The sequence below is a fragment of the Rhipicephalus microplus genome, chromosome 2 (genome assembly GCF_043290135.1).
Source record: "Rhipicephalus microplus isolate Deutch F79 chromosome 2, USDA_Rmic, whole genome shotgun sequence".
Taxonomy (NCBI): Eukaryota; Metazoa; Arthropoda; class Arachnida; order Ixodida; family Ixodidae; genus Rhipicephalus; species Rhipicephalus microplus.
The window spans coordinates 8,261,220-8,276,048 of NC_134701.1; the positions used below are offsets into that span (position 1 = coordinate 8,261,220).

General features: G+C 53.3%; 2 non-coding genes across 2 annotated transcripts; both read left to right on the forward strand.

Moving 5' to 3' along the window:
• Positions 1-2,422: 2,422 nt before the first annotated feature.
• On the forward strand, positions 2,423-2,496 carry TRNAN-GUU (transfer RNA asparagine (anticodon GUU)). Its single transcript has one exon. It is a non-coding gene; the product is annotated as a tRNA-Asn (tRNA).
• A 4,783-nt stretch (positions 2,497-7,279) lies between these two features.
• TRNAN-GUU (transfer RNA asparagine (anticodon GUU)) lies at positions 7,280-7,353 on the forward strand. Its single transcript has one exon. It is a non-coding gene; the product is annotated as a tRNA-Asn (tRNA).
• The last annotated feature ends 7,476 nt before the right edge of the window (positions 7,354-14,829 follow it).

The window sequence follows — 14,829 nt, forward strand, 5'->3', positions numbered from 1 at the left end:
CTTTTTTCTTTGCGCTGATAGCTTTGAATATATGTTCTGATGGTGGTGAGAGTAGAGCACGACTGTCTCCGTAGCGCAGTTGGCTAGTGCTATCGGCTGTGAACCAAAAGTTTGGAGGTTTGAGCCCACCCAGTGGTGGTGCGGCGCTTTTTTTCTTTGGGCTGATAGCTTTGAAGATATGTTCTGACGGTGGTGAGAGTGGAGCAGGACTGTCTCCGTGGCGCAATTGGCTTGCGCGATTGGCTGTTAACCGAAAGGTTGGAGGTTCGAGCCCACCCGGTGGTGGTGCGTTGCTTTTTTTCTTTGGGCTGATAGCTTTGAAGATATGTTCTGATGGTGGTGAGAGTGGAGCAGGATTGTCTCCGTGGCGCAATTGGCTAGCGCGATCGGCTGTTAACCAAAAGGTTGGAGTTTCGAGCCCACGCGGTGGTGGTGCGGCGCTCTTTTTTCTTTGGGCTGATAGCTTTGAAGATATGTTCTGATGGTGGTGAGAGTGGAGCAGGACTGTCTCCGTGGCGCAATTGGCTAGCGTGATCAGCTGTTAACTGAAAAGCTGGAGGTTCGAGCCCACCGGGTGGTGGTGCGGCGCTTTTTTTTCTTTGGGCTGATAGCTTTGAAGATATGTTATGATGGTGGTGAGAGTGGAGCAGGACTGTCTCCGTGGCGCAATAGGCTAGCGCGATCGGCTGTTAACCGAAAGGTTGGAGTTTCGAGCCCACCCGGCGGTGGTGCGGCGCTTTTTTTTCTTTGGGCTGATAGCTTTGAAGATATGTTCTGATGGTGTTGAGAGTAGAGCAGGACTGTCTCCGTGGCGCAAGTGGCTAGCGCGATCGGCTGTTAACCGAAAGGTTGGAGTTTCGAGCCCTCCCGGGAGTGGTGTGTTGCTTCTTTTCTTTGCGCTGATAACTTTGAAGATATGTTCTGATGGTGGTGAGAGTAGAGCACGACTGTCTCCGTGGCGCAGTTCGCTAGCGCGATCGGCTGTTAACCGAAAGTTTGGAGGTTCGAGCCAACCCGGTGGTGGTGCGGCGCTTTTTTTTCTTTGTGCTGATAGCTTTGAAGATATGTTCTCATGGTGGTGAGAGTGAAGAAGGACTGTCTCCGTGGCGCAATTGGCTAGCGCGATTGGCTGTTAACCCAAAGGTTGGAGGTTCGAGCCAACCCGGTGGTGGTGCGGTGCTTTTTTTTCTTTGGGCTGATAGCTTTGAAGATATGTTCTGATGGTGGTGAGAGTGGAGCAGGACTGTCTCCGTGGCGCAATTGGCTAGCGCGATCGGCTGTTAACCAAAAAGTCGGAGGTTTGAGCCCACCCGGTGGTGGTGTGGCGCTTTTTTTTCTTTGGGCTGATAGCTTTGAAGATATGTTCTGATTGTGGTGAGAGTGGAGCTGGACTGTCTCCGTGGCGCAATTGGCTTGCGCGATCGGCTGTTAACCGAAATGTTGAGGGTTCAGCCCACCAGGTGGTGGTGCGGCGCTTTTTTTCTTCGTGCTGATAGCTTTGAAGATATGTTCTGATGGTGGTGAGAGTAGAGCAAGACTGTCTCCGTGACGCAATGGGCTAGCGCGATCGGCTGTTAACCGAAAGGTTGGAGTTTCGAGCCCTCCCGGGAGTGGTGTGTTGCTTTTTTCTTTTTGCTGATAGCTTTGAAGATATGTTCTGATGGTGGTGAGAGTGGAGTAGGACTATCTCCTTGGCGCAATTGGCTAGCGCGATTTCGTTGTTAACCGAAAGGTTGGAGGTTTGAACCCACCCGGTGGTGGTGCGGCGCTTTTTTTTCTTTGCGCTGATAGCTTTGAAGATATGTTCTGATGGTGGTGACAGTGGAGCAAGACTGTCTGCGTGGCGCAATGGGCTAGCGCGATCGGCTGTTAACCGAAAGGTTGGAGTTTCGAGCCCTCCCGGGAGTGGTGTGTTGCTTTTTTCTTTGCGGTAATAGCTTTGAAGATATGTTCTGATGGTGGAGAGATAGGAGCAGGACTGTCTTCGTGGCGCAATTGGCTAGCGCGATCGGCTGTTATCCGAAAGGTTAGAGGTTTGAGCCCACCCGGTGGTGGTGCGGCGCTTTTTTTTCTTTGGGGTGATAGCTCTGAAGAAATGGTCTGACGGTGGTGAGAGCGGAGCACGACTGTCTCTGTGGCGCAATTGGCTAGCGCGATCGGCTGTTAACCGAAGGGTTGGAGGTTCGAGCCCACCCGGTGGTGGTGCGGCGCTTTTTTTTCTTTGGGCTGATAGCTTTGAAGATATGTTTTATTGTGGTGAGAGGGGAGCAAGACTGTCTCCGTGGCGCATTGGGCTAGCGCGATCGGCTGTTAACCGAAAGGTTGGAGTTTCGAGCTCTCCCGGGAGGGGTGTGTGGCTTTTTTTCTTTGCGCTGATAGCTTTGAAGGTATGTTCTGACGGTGGTGAGAGTGGAGCACGACTGTCTCCGTGGCGCAATTGGTTAGCGCGATCGGCTGTTAACCGAAAGGTTGGAGGTTCGAGCCCTCCCGGTGGTGGTGCGGCGCTTTTTTTTCTGTGGGCTGATAGCTTTGAAGATATGTTCTGATGGTGGTGAGAGTGGAGCAGGGCTGTCTCCGTGGCGCAATTGGCTAGCGCGATCGGCTGTTAACCGAAAGATTGGAGGTTCGAGCCAACGCGGTGGTGGTGCAGCGCTTTTTCTTCTTTGGGCTGATAGCTTTGAAGGTATGTTCTGACGGTGGTGAGAGTGGAGCAGGACTGTCTCCGTGGCGCAATTGGCTAGCGCGATCGGCTGTTAACCGAAAAGTCGGAGGTTTGAGCCCACCCGGTGGTGGTGTGGCGCTTTTTTTTCTTTGGGCTGATAGCCTTGAAGATATGTTCTGATGGTGGTGAGAGTGGAGCTGGACATTCTCCGTGGCGCAATTGGCTTGCGCGATCGGCTGTTAACCGAAAGGTTGAGGGTTCAGCCCACCCGGTGGTGGTGCGGCGCTTTTTTTCTTCGCGCTGATAGCTTTGAAGATATGTTCTGATGGTGGTGAGAGTAGAGCAAGACTGTCTCCGTGGCGCAATAGGCTAGTGCGATCGGCTGTTAACCAAAGGGTTGGAGTATCGAGCCCTCCCGGGAGTGGTGTGTTGCTTTTTTCTTTGCGCTGATAGCTCTGAAGATATGTTCTGATGGTGGTGAGAGTGGAGTACGACTATCTCCGTGGCGCAATTGGCTAGCGCGATTTCGTTGTTAACCGAAAGTTGGAGGTTTGAGCTCACCCGGTGGTGGTGCGGCGCTTTTTTTTCTTTGGGCTGATAGCTTTGAAGATAAGATTTTATTGTGGTGAGAGGGGAGCAAGACTGTCTCCGTGGCGCATTGGGCTAGCGCGATCGGCTGTTAACCGAAAGGTTGGAGTTTCGAGCTCTCCCGGGAGGGGTGTGTGGCTTTTTTTCTTTGCGCTGATAGCTTTGAAGATATGTTCTGATGGTGGTGAGAGTGGAGCAGGGCTGTCTCCGTGGCGCAATTGGCTAGCGCGATCGGCTGTTAACCGAAAGATTGGAGGTTCGAGCCAACGCGGTGGTGGTGCGGCGCTTTTTTTTTCTTTGGGGTGATAGCTCTGAATAAATGTTCTGACGGCGGTGAGAGTGGAGCACAACTGTCTCCGTGGGGCAATTGGCTAGCGCGGTCGGCTGTTAACCGAAACGTTGGAGGTTCGAGCCCACCCGGTGGTGGTGCGGCGCTTTTTTTTCTTTGGGCTGATAGCTCTGAAGAAATATTCTGACGGTGGTGAGAGTGGAGCAGGACTGTCTCCGTGGCACAATTGGCTAGCGCGATCGGCTGTTAACCGAAAAGTGGGAGGTTCAAGCTCTCCCGGGAGGGGTGTGTTGCTTTTTTCTTGGCGCTGATAGCTTTGAACGTATGTTCTTACGGTGGTGAGAGTGGAGCACGACTGTTTTCGTGGTGCAATAGGCTAGCGCGATCGGCTGTTAATCGAACGGTTGGAGGTTCGAGCCCACCCTGTGATGGTGCGGCGCTTTTTTTTTCTTTGGGGCGATAGCTCTGAAGAAATGGTCTGACGGTGGTGAGAGTGGAGCACGACTGTCTCCGTGGGGCAATTGGCTAGCGCGATCGGCTGTTAACCGAAAGTTTGGAGGTTCGAGCCCACCCGATGGTGGTGCGGCGCTTTTTTTTTCTTTGGACTGAGAGCTTTGAGGATATGTTCTGACGGTGGTGAGAGTGGAGCAGGACTCTCTCCGTGGCGCAATTGGCTAGCGCGATTTCGTTGTTAACAGAAAAGTTGGAGGTTTGAGCCCACCCGGTGGTGGTGCGGCGCTTTTTTTTCTCTGCGCTGAAAGCTTTGATGATATGTTCTGATGGTGGTGAGAGTGGAGCAAGACTGTCTCCGTGGCGCAATGGGCTAGCGCGATCGGCTGTTAACCGAAACATTGGTGTTTCGAGCCCTCCCGGGAGTGGTGTGTTGCTTTTTTCTTTGCGCTGATAGCTTTGAAGATATGTTCTGATGGTGGTGAGAGTGGAGCAGGACTGTCTACGTGGCGCAATTGGCTAGCGCGATCGGCTGTTAACCGAAAGGTTGGAGGTTTGAGCCCACCCGGTGGTGGTGCGGCGCTTTTTTTCTTTGGGGTGATAGCTCTGAATAAATGTTCTGACGGCGGTGAGAATGGAGCACAACTGTCTCCGTGGGGCAATTGGCTAGCGCGGTCGGCTGTTAACCGAAAGGTTGGAGGTTCGAGCCCACCCGGTGGTGGTGCGGCGCTTTTTTTTCTTTGGGCTGATAGCTCTGAAGAAATGTTCTGACGGTGGTGAGAGTGGAGCAGGACTGTCTCCGTGGCACAATTGGCTAGCGCGATCGGCTGTTAACCGAAAAGTGATAGGTTCGAGCTCTCCCGGGAGGAGTGTGTTGCTTTTTTCTTTGCGCTGATAGCTTTGAACGTATGTTCCTATGGTGGTGAGAGTAGAGCACGACTGTCTCCGTGGCGCAATAGGCTAGCGCGATCGGCTGTTAACCGAAAGGTTGGAGGTTTGAGCCCACCCGGTGGTGGTGCGGCGCTTTTTTTTCTGTGGGCTGATAGCTTTGATGATATGTTCTGATGGTGGTGAGAGTGAAGCAGGACTGTTTCCGTGGCACGATTGGCTAGCGCGATCGGCTGTTAACCGAAAGGTTGGAGGTTCGAGCCCACCCTGTGATGGTGCGGCGCTTTTTTTTCTTTGGGGCGATAGCTCTGAAGAAATGGTCTGACGGTGGTGAGAGTGGAGCACGACTGTCTCTGTGGCGCAATGGGCTAGTGCGATCGGCCGTTAACCGAAAGTTTGGAGGTTCGAGCCCACCCGGTGGTGGTTCGGCGCTTTTTTTTCTTTGTGCTGATAGCTTGAAAGATATGTTCTAATGGTGGTGAGAGTGGAGCAGGACTGTCTCCGTGGCGCAATTGGCCAGCGCGATCGGCTGTTAACCAAAAAGTTGGAGGTTCGAGCCCTCCCGGGAGTGGTGTGTTGCTTTTTTCTTTGCGCTGATAGCTTCGAAGATATCTTCTGATGGTGGTGAGAGTGGAGCAGGACTGTATCCTTGTCGCAATGGGCTAGCGCGATCGGCTGTTAACCAAAAGGTTGGAGTTTCGAGCCCTCCCGGGAGAAGTGTGTTGCTTTTTTCTTTGCGCTGATAGCTTTGAAGATATGTTCTGATGGTGGTGAGAGTAGAGCAGGACTGTCTCCGTGGCGCAATTGGCTAGCGCGATCGGCTGTTAACCGAAAGGTTGGAGGTTTGAGCCCACCCGGTGGTGGTGCGGCGCTTTTTTTTGGGGTGATAGCTCTGAATAAATGTTCTGACGGCGGTGAGAGTGGAGCACAACTGTCTCCGTGGAGCAATTGGCTAGCGCGGTCGGCTGTTAACCGAAAGGTTGGAGGTTCGAGCCCACCCGGTGGTGGTGCGGCGCTTTTTTTTCTTTGGGCTGATAGCTCTGAAGAAATGTTCTGACGGTGGGGAGAGTGGAACACGACTGTCTCTGTGGCGCAATTGGCTAGCGCGATCGGCCGTTAACCGAAAGTTTGGAGGTTCGAGCCCACCCGGTGGTGGTTCGGCGCTTTTTTTTCTTTGGGCTGATAGCTTGAAAGATATGTTCTAATGGTGGTGAGAGTGGAGCAGGACTGTCTCCGTGGCGCAATTGGCCAGCGCGATCGGCTGTTAACCGAAAAGTTGGAGGTTCGAGCCCTCCCAGGAGTGGTGTGTTGCTTTTTTCTTTGCGCTGGTAGCTTCGAAGATATCTTCTGATGGTGGTGAGTGTGGAGCAGGACTGTCTCCGTGGCGCAATTGGCTAGCGCGATCGGCTGTTAACCGAAAAGTTGGAGGTTCGAGCTCTCCCGGGAGGGGTGTGTTGCTTTTTTCTTTGCGCTGATAGCTTTGAAGGTATGTTCTTACGGTGGTGAGAGTGGAGCACGACTGTCTCCGTGGCGCAATAGGCTAGCGCGATAGGCTGTTAACCAAAAGTTTGGAGGTTCGAGCCCACCCGGTGGTGGTGCGGCGCTTTTTTCTTTGGGCTGATAGCTTTGAAGATATGTTCTGACGGTGGTGAGAGTGGAGCAGGACTGTCTCCGTGGCGCAATTGGCTAGCGCGATCGGCTGTTAACCGAAAGATTGGAGGTTCGAGCCCACGCGGTGGTGGTGCGGCGCTTTTTCTTCTTTGGGCTGATAGCTTTGAAGGTATGTTCTGACGGTGGTGAGAGTGGAGCAGGACTGTCTCCGTGGCGCAATTGGCTAGCGCGATCGGCTGTTAACCGAAAAGTCGGAGGTTTGAGCCCACCCGGTGGTGGTGTGGCGCTTTTTTTTCTTTGGGCTGATAGCCTTGAAGATATGTTCTGATGTTGGTGAGAGGTTAGCTGGACTGTCTCCTTGGCGCAATTGGCTTGCGCGATCGGATGTTAACCGAAAGGTTGAGGGTTTAGCCCACCCGGTGGTGGTGCGGCGCTTTTTTTTCTTCGCGCTGATAGCTTTGAAGATATGTTCTGATGGTGTGAGAGTGGAGCACGACTGTCTCCACGGCGCAATTGGCTAGCGCGATCGGCTGTTAACCGAAAAGTTGGAGGTTCGAGCCCACCCGGTGGTGGTGCGGCGCTTTTTTTTCTTTGGGCTGATAGCTTTGAAGATATGTTCTGATGGAGGTGAGAGGGGAGCAAGACTGTCTCCGTGGCGTATTGGGCTAGCGCGATCGGCTGTTAACCGAAAGGTTGGAGTTTCGAGCTCTCCCGGGAGGGGTGTGTGGCTTTTTTTTTGCGCTGATAGCTTTGAAGGTATGTTCTGACGGTGGTGAGAGCCGAGCACGACTGTCTCCGTGGCGCAATTGGTTAGCGCGATCGGCTGTTAACCGAAAGGTTGGAGGTTCGAGCCCTCCCGGTGGTGGTGCGGCGCTTTTTTTCTGTGGGCTGATAGCTTTGAAGATATGTTCTGATGGTGGTGAGAGTGGAGCAGGACTGTCTCCGTGGCGCAATTGGCTAGCGCGATCGGCTTTTAACCGAAAGATTGGAGGTTCGAGCCCACGCGGTGGTGGTGCGGCGCTTTTTCTTCTTTGGGCTGATAGCTTTGAAGGTATGTTCTGACGGTGGTGAGAGTGGAGCAGGACTGTCTCCGTGGCGCAATCGGCTAGCGCGATCGGCTGTTAACCAAAAAGTCCGAGGTTTGAGCCCACCCGGTGGTGGTGTGGCGCTTTTTTTTCTTTGGGCTGATAGCCTTGAAGATATGTTCCGATGGTGGTGAGAGTGGAGCTGGACTGTCTCCGTGGCGCTATTGGCTTGCGCGATCGGCTGTTAACTGAAAGGTTGAGGGTTCAGCCCACCCGGTGGTGGTGCGGCGCTTTTTTTTCTTCGCGCTGATAGCTTTGAAGATATGTTCTGATGGTGGTGAGAGTAGAGCAAGACTGTCTCCGTGGCGCAATGGGCTAGTGGGATCGGCTGTTAACGAAAAGGTTGGAATATCGAGCCCTCCCGGGAGTGGTGTGTTGCTTTTTTCTTTGCGCTGATAGCTCTGAAGATATGTTTTGATTGTGGTGAGAGTGGAGTAGGACTATCTCCGTGGCGCAATTGGCTAGCGCGATTTCGTTGTTAACCGAAAGGTTGGAGGTTTGAGCCCACCCGGTGGTGGTGCGGCGCTTTTTTTTCTTTGCGCTGATAGCTTTGAAGATATATTCTGATGGTGGTGAGAGTGGAGCAAGACTGTCTCAGTGGCGCAATTGGCTAGCGCGATCGGCTGTTAACCGAAAGGTTGGAGTTTCGAGCCATCCCGGGAGTGGTGTGTTGCTTTTTTCTTTGCGGTAATAGCTTTGAAGATATGTTCTGATGGTGGTGAGTGTGGAGCAGGACAGTCTTCGTGGCGCAATTGGCTAGCGCGATCGGCTGTTATCCGAAAGGTTGGAGGTTTGAGCCCACCCGGTGGTGGTGCGGCGCTTTTTTTTCTTTGGGGTGATAGCTCTGAAGAAATGGTCTGACGGTGGTGAGAGTGGACTGTCTCTGTAGCGCAATTGGCTAGCGCGATCGGCTGTTAACCGAAAGGTTGGAGGTTCGAGCACACCCGGTGGTGGTGCGGCGCTTTTTTTTGGTCTGATAGCTCTGAAGGAATGTTCTGATGGTGGTGAGAGGGGAGCAAGACTGTCTCCGTGGCGCAATGGGCTAACGCGATCGGCTGTTAACCGAAAGGATGGAGTTTCGAGCTCTCCCGGGAGGGGTGTGTTGCTTTTTTTCTTTGCGCTGATAGCTTTGAAGGTATGTTCTGATGGTGGTGAGAATGGAGCACGACTGTCTCCGTGGCGCAATGGGCTAGCGCGATCGGCTGTTAATCGAAAGGTTAAAGGTTCGAGCCCACCCGGTGGTGGTGCGGCGCTTTTTTTTCTGTGGGCTGATAGCTTTGAAGATATGTTCTGATGGTGGTGAGAGTGAAGCAGGACTGTCTCCGTGGCGCAATTGGCTAGCGCGATCGGCTGTTAACCGAAAGGTTGGAGGTTTGAGCCCACCCGGTGGTGGTGCGGCGCTTTTTTTTGGGGTGATAGCTCTGAATAAATGTTCTGACGGCGGTGAGAGTGGAGCACAACTGTCTCCGTGGAGCAATTGGCTAGCGCGGTCGGCTGTTAACCGAAAGGTTGGAGGTTCGAGCCCACCCGGTGGTGGTGCGGCGCTTTTTTTTCTTTGGGCTGATAGCTCTGAAGAAATGTTCTGACGGTGGTGAGAGTAGAGCAGGACTGTCTCCGTGGCGCAATTGGCTAGCGCGATCGGCTGTTAACCGAAAGGTTGGAGGTTCGAGCTCTCCCGGGAGGGGTGTGTTGCTTTTTTCTTTGCGCTGATAGCTTTGAAGGTATGTTCTTACGGTGGTGAGAGTGGAGCACGACTGTCTCCGTGGCGCAATAGGCTAGCGCGATCGGCTGTTAACCGAAAGTTTGGAGGTTTGAGCCCACCCGGTGGTGGTGCGGCGCTTTTTTTTTCTTTGGGCTGATAGCTTTGAAGATATGTTCTGACGGTGGTGAGAGTGGAGCAGGGCTCTCTCCGTGGCGCAATTGGCTAGCGCGATTTTGTTGTTAACCGAAAAGTTGGAGGTATGAGCCCACCCAGTGGTGGTGCGGCGCTTTTTTTCTTTGCGCTGATAGCTTTGAAGATATGTTCTGATGGTGGTGAGAGTGGAGCAAGACTGTCTCCGTGGCGCAATGGGCTAGCGCGATCGGCTGTTAACCAAAACGTTGGAGTTTCGAGCCCTCCCGGGAGTGGTGTGTTGCTTTTTTCTTTGCGCTGATAGCTTTGAAGATATGTTCTGATGGTGGTGAGAGTGGAGCAGGACTGTCTCTGGGGCGCAAATGGCTAGCGCGATCGGCTGTTAACCGAAAGATTGGAGGTTTGAGCCCACCCGGTGGTGGTGCGGCGCTTTTTTTTCTTTGGGGTGATAGCTCTGAATAAATGTTCTGACGGCGGTGAGAGTGGAGCACAACTGTCTCCGTGGGGCAATGGGCTAGCGCGGTCGGCTGTTAACCGAAAGGTTGGAGGTTCGAGCCCACCCGGTGGTGGTGCGGCGCTTTTTTTTCTTTGGGCTGATAGCTCTGAAGAAATGTTCTGACGGTGGTGAGAGTGGAGCAGGACTGTCTCCGTGGCACAATTGGCTAGCGCGATCGGCTGTTAACCGAAAAGTGGGAGGTTCGAGCTCTCCCGGGAGGGGTGTGTTGCTTTTTTCTTTGCGCTGATAGCTTTGAACGTATGTTCTTACGGTGGTGAGAGTGGAGCACGACTGTCTCCGTGGCGCAATAGGCTAGCGCGATCGGCTGTTAACCGAAAGGTTGGAGGTTTGAGCCCACCCGGTGGTGGTGCGGCGCTTTTTTTTCTGTGGGCTGATAGCTTTGATGATATGTTTTGATGGTGGTGAGAGTGAAGCAGGACTGTCTCCGTGGCACAAGTGGCTAGCGCGATCGGCTGTTAACCGAAAGGTTGGAGGTTCGAGCCCTCCCAGGTGGGCTGTGTTGCTTTTTTCTTTGCGCTGATAGCTTTGAAGATATGTTCTGATGGTGGTGAGCGTGGAGCACGATTGTCTCCGTGGCGCAATTGGCTAGCGCGATCGGCCGTTAACCGAAAGGTTGGAGGTTCGAGCCCACCCGGTGGTGGTTCGGCGCTTTTTTTTCTTTGGGCTTATAGCTTTGAAGATATGTTCTGATGGTGGTGAGAGTGAAGCAGGACTGTCTCCGTGGCGCAATTGGCTAGCGCGATTGGCTGTTAACCGAAACGTTGGAGGTTCGAGCCCACCCGGTGGCGCTGCGGTGCTTTTTTTTCTTTGTGCTGATAGATTTGAAGATATGTTCTGATGGTGGTGAGAGTGGAGCAGGACTGTCTCCGTGGTGCAATTGGCTTGCGCGATCGGCTGTTAACCGAAAGGTTGGAGGTTCGAGCCCATCCGGTAGTGGTGCGGCACTTTTTTTTCTTTGCGCTGATAGCTTTGAAGATATGTTCTGATGGTGGTGAGAGTGGAGCAAGACTGTCCCCGTGGCGCAATGGGCTAGCACGATCGGCTGTTAACCGAAAGGTTGGAGTTTCGAGCCCTCCCGGGAGTGGTGTGTTGCTTTTTTCTTTGCACTGATAGTTTGAAGATATGTTCTGATGGTGGTGAGAGTGGAGCAGGACTGTCTCCGTGGCGCAATTGGCTAGCTCGATCGGCTGTTAACCGAAAGGTTGGAGGTTCGAGCCCACCCGGTGGTGGTGCGGCGCTTTGTTTTCTTTGTGGTAATAGCTTTGAAGATATGTTCTGATGGTGGTGAGAGTAGAGCAGGACTGTCTCCATGGCGCGATTTGCTAGCGCGATCGGCTGTTAACCGAAAGGTTGGAGTTTCGAGCCCACCCGGTGGTGCAGCGGCGCTTTTTTTCTTTGGGCTGATAGCTCTGAAGAAATGTTTTGACGGTGGTGAGAGTGGAGCAGGACTGTCTCCGTGGCGCAATTGGCAAGCGTGATCGGCTGTTAACCAAAAGGTTCGAGGTTCGAGCCCACGCGGTGGTGGTGCGGCGCTTTTTTTTTCTTTGGGGCGATAGCTCTGAAGAAATGGTCTGACGGTGGTGAGATTGGAGCACGACTGTCTCCGTGGCGCAGTTGGCTAGCGCGATCGACTGTTAACCCAAAGTTTGGAGGTTCGAGCCCACCCGGTGGTGGTGTGGCGCTTTTTTTTTTGGGCTGAGAGCTTTGAAGATATGTTCTGACGGTGGTGAGAGTGGAGCAGGCCTGTCTCCGTGGCACAATTGGCTAGCGCGATCGGCTGTTAACCGAAAAGTTGGAGGTTCGAGCCCTCCCGGGTGGGGTGTGTTGCTTATTTCTTTGCGCTATTAGCTTTTAAGATATGTTCTGATAGTGGTGAGCGTGGAGCACGATTGTCTCCGTGGCGCAATTGGCTAGCGCGATCGGCTGTTAACCGAAAGGTTGGAGGTTCGAGCTCTCCCGGGAGGGGTGTGTTGCTTTTTTCTTTGCGCTGATAGCTTTGAAGGTATGTTCTTACGGTGGTGAGAGTGGAGCACGACTGTCTCCGTGGCGCAATAGGCTAGCGCGATCGGCTGTTAACCGAAAGTTTGGAGGTTTGAGCCCACCCGGTGGTGGTGCGGCGCTTTTTTTTTCTTTGGGCTGATAGCTTTGAAGATATGTTCTGACGGTGGTGAGAGTGGAGCAGGGCTCTCTCCGTGGCGCAATTGGCTAGCGCGATTTTGTTGTTAACCGAAAAGTTGGAGGTATGAGCCCACCCAGTGGTGGTGCGGCGCTTTTTTTCTTTGCGCTGATAGCTTTGAAGATATGTTCTGATGGTGGTGAGAGTGGAGCAAGACTGTCTCCGTGGCGCAATGGGCTAGCGCGATCGGCTGTTAACCAAAACGTTGGAGTTTCGAGCCCTCCCGGGAGTGGTGTGTTGCTTTTTTCTTTGCGCTGATAGCTTTGAAGATATGTTCTGATGGTGGTGAGAGTGGAGCAGGACTGTCTCTGGGGCGCAAATGGCTAGCGCGATCGGCTGTTAACCGAAAGATTGGAGGTTTGAGCCCACCCGGTGGTGGTGCGGCGCTTTTTTTTCTTTGGGGTGATAGCTCTGAATAAATGTTCTGACGGCGGTGAGAGTGGAGCACAACTGTCTCCGTGGGGCAATGGGCTAGCGCGGTCGGCTGTTAACCGAAAGGTTGGAGGTTCGAGCCCACCCGGTGGTGGTGCGGCGCTTTTTTTTCTTTGGGCTGATAGCTCTGAAGAAATGTTCTGACGGTGGTGAGAGTGGAGCAGGACTGTCTCCGTGGCACAATTGGCTAGCGCGATCGGCTGTTAACCGAAAAGTGGGAGGTTCGAGCTCTCCCGGGAGGGGTGTGTTGCTTTTTTCTTTGCGCTGATAGCTTTGAACGTATGTTCTTACGGTGGTGAGAGTGGAGCACGACTGTCTCCGTGGCGCAATAGGCTAGCGCGATCGGCTGTTAACCGAAAGGTTGGAGGTTTGAGCCCACCCGGTGGTGGTGCGGCGCTTTTTTTTCTGTGGGCTGATAGCTTTGATGATATGTTTTGATGGTGGTGAGAGTGAAGCAGGACTGTCTCCGTGGCACAAGTGGCTAGCGCGATCGGCTGTTAACCGAAAGGTTGGAGGTTCGAGCCCTCCCAGGTGGGCTGTGTTGCTTTTTTCTTTGCGCTGATAGCTTTGAAGATATGTTCTGATGGTGGTGAGCGTGGAGCACGATTGTCTCCGTGGCGCAATTGGCTAGCGCGATCGGCCGTTAACCGAAAGGTTGGAGGTTCGAGCCCACCCGGTGGTGGTTCGGCGCTTTTTTTTCTTTGGGCTTATAGCTTTGAAGATATGTTCTGATGGTGGTGAGAGTGAAGCAGGACTGTCTCCGTGGCGCAATTGGCTAGCGCGATTGGCTGTTAACCGAAACGTTGGAGGTTCGAGCCCACCCGGTGGCGCTGCGGTGCTTTTTTTTCTTTGTGCTGATAGATTTGAAGATATGTTCTGATGGTGGTGAGAGTGGAGCAGGACTGTCTCCGTGGTGCAATTGGCTTGCGCGATCGGCTGTTAACCGAAAGGTTGGAGGTTCGAGCCCATCCGGTAGTGGTGCGGCACTTTTTTTTCTTTGCGCTGATAGCTTTGAAGATATGTTCTGATGGTGGTGAGAGTGGAGCAAGACTGTCCCCGTGGCGCAATGGGCTAGCACGATCGGCTGTTAACCGAAAGGTTGGAGTTTCGAGCCCTCCCGGGAGTGGTGTGTTGCTTTTTTCTTTGCACTGATAGTTTGAAGATATGTTCTGATGGTGGTGAGAGTGGAGCAGGACTGTCTCCGTGGCGCAATTGGCTAGCTCGATCGGCTGTTAACCGAAAGGTTGGAGGTTCGAGCCCACCCGGTGGTGGTGCGGCGCTTTGTTTTCTTTGTGGTAATAGCTTTGAAGATATGTTCTGATGGTGGTGAGAGTAGAGCAGGACTGTCTCCATGGCGCGATTTGCTAGCGCGATCGGCTGTTAACCGAAAGGTTGGAGTTTCGAGCCCACCCGGTGGTGCAGCGGCGCTTTTTTTCTTTGGGCTGATAGCTCTGAAGAAATGTTTTGACGGTGGTGAGAGTGGAGCAGGACTGTCTCCGTGGCGCAATTGGCAAGCGTGATCGGCTGTTAACCAAAAGGTTCGAGGTTCGAGCCCACGCGGTGGTGGTGCGGCGCTTTTTTTTTCTTTGGGGCGATAGCTCTGAAGAAATGGTCTGACGGTGGTGAGATTGGAGCACGACTGTCTCCGTGGCGCAGTTGGCTAGCGCGATCGACTGTTAACCCAAAGTTTGGAGGTTCGAGCCCACCCGGTGGTGGTGTGGCGCTTTTTTTTTTGGGCTGAGAGCTTTGAAGATATGTTCTGACGGTGGTGAGAGTGGAGCAGGCCTGTCTCCGTGGCACAATTGGCTAGCGCGATCGGCTGTTAACCGAAAAGTTGGAGGTTCGAGCCCTCCCGGGTGGGGTGTGTTGCTTATTTCTTTGCGCTATTAGCTTTTAAGATATGTTCTGATAGTGGTGAGCGTGGAGCACGATTGTCTCCGTGGCGCAATTGGCTAGCGCGATCGGCTGTTAACCGAAAGGTTGGAGTTTCGAGCCCTCCCGGGAGTGGTGTGTTGCTTTTTTCTTTGCGGTAATAGCTTTGAAGATATGTTCTGATGGTGGTGAGAGTGGAGCAGGACAGTCTTCATGGCGCAATTGGCTAGCGCGATCGGCTGTTATCCGAAAGGTTGGAGGTTTGAGCCCACCCGGTGGTGGTGCGGCGCTTTTTTTTCTTTGGGGTGATAGCTCTGAAGAAATGGTCTGACGGTGGTGAGAGTGGACTGTCTCTGTAGCGCAATTGGCTAGCGCGATCGGCTGTTAACCGAAATGTTGAGGGTTCA